Genomic DNA, 1,392 nt, shown 5'->3' on the forward strand with positions numbered 1-1,392 from the left:
GAAAGAAAGAGAGAGAGAGAGAGAGAGAGAGAGAGAGAGAGAGAGAGAGAGAGAGAGAGGGAGGGAGGGAGGGAGGAAGAAAGAAAGACACACTTATTCAGCATCATGATCAGACTTTTACATTTATTTAGCAATCAACAGCAAGGGTGAAAAAGGTCTACAGTAAAACCCTTTGCTGGAATGCTTTCCTCTTTCCACAGAAAAGAAACTAAAATAACCTGTTACACAATTAGTCACAGATACAGTCCTGGAGTTTTTGCCCACACACATGAGTATTGTCTAAAACATGTCTTCTTTGTAGCAGCTAGGCCCTGCCACCACTGTGCTTGGCTGAGTTCACAAATCTGTTGTAACCTGTAGATTCCCTGTCACTTCTCTGGCTCTCCTCTCCTGCTAAGCTTTGTTTCCTGGCTGCAATTAGAACCTCCTGCCACTGCCATAGCTACTGCTGCTGCTGGAACCTCCATAGCCACCTTGGGATCGTGGTTTAGCAAAGTACTGGCCTCTGCCACCATCAGGGCCAGAGCCCCCGCCTCCAAAGTTTCCTCCTTTCATCGGTCCAAATTTTGATGAGTGGTTGTTGTAACTGCCAAAACCATTGTAGCTTCCACCACCTCCAAAATTGCTTCCATCATTGCCAAATCCATTATAGCCATCCCCACTGCCACCATACCCACCACCACCACGGCTGCCACCAAAGCCACCACAGCCACTGAAGTTCCCTCCTCGACCAAAATTGTCATTGCCACCAAAACCACCTCCACGACCACCACCAAAGTTTCTGGAACCACTTCGACCTCTCTGGCTGGACGAAGCACTAGCCATCTCTTGTTTCGACAGAGGCTTTCTTACTTCACAGGTGTGGCCACCCACAGTATGGTATTTCTGAATAACAATCTTATCCACAGAGTCATGGTCATCAAAGGTGAAAAAGCAAAACCCCTCTTTTTTCCACTGCCTTTGTCAGTCATAATTTCAATCACTTCAAATTTTCCCATACTGCTCAAAATAATCTCGTAGGTGATGCTCTTCAGTGTCTTCTTTAACAACACCAACAAAGATCTTCTTCACAGTTAAGTGGGTACCTGTTCTCTCAGAATCTTCTCTTGACACGGCTCTCTTAGGTTCCAGAACCCTTTCATCCACCTTGTGTGGTCTTTCATTCATGGCAGCATCCACTTCCTCCACAGTGGCGTATGTGACAAACCCAAAGCCTCCGGATCTTTTGGTGTTTGGATCTCTCATTACCACACTGTTGGTGAGTGTTCCCCATTGTTCAAAATGGCTCCTCAGACCCTCGTCGGTTTTTTCGAAGCTCAAGCCTCCAATGAAGAGCTTCCTCAGCTGTTCTGGCTCCTTGGGAGACTGACTTAGACACGGTGATGAGAGCGT

At 46.8% G+C, this 1,392-nt stretch overlaps 1 pseudogene; it reads right to left on the reverse strand.

Moving 5' to 3' along the window:
* Positions 1–231: 231 nt before the first annotated feature.
* Positions 232–1,392, reverse strand: Hnrnpa1-ps24 (heterogeneous nuclear ribonucleoprotein A1, pseudogene 24; annotated as a pseudogene).

This window comes from Rattus norvegicus, chromosome 5 (assembly GCF_021556685.1).
Source record: "Rattus norvegicus strain SHRSP/BbbUtx chromosome 5, alternate assembly SHRSP_T2T, whole genome shotgun sequence".
Classification (NCBI taxonomy): domain Eukaryota; kingdom Metazoa; phylum Chordata; class Mammalia; order Rodentia; family Muridae; genus Rattus; species Rattus norvegicus.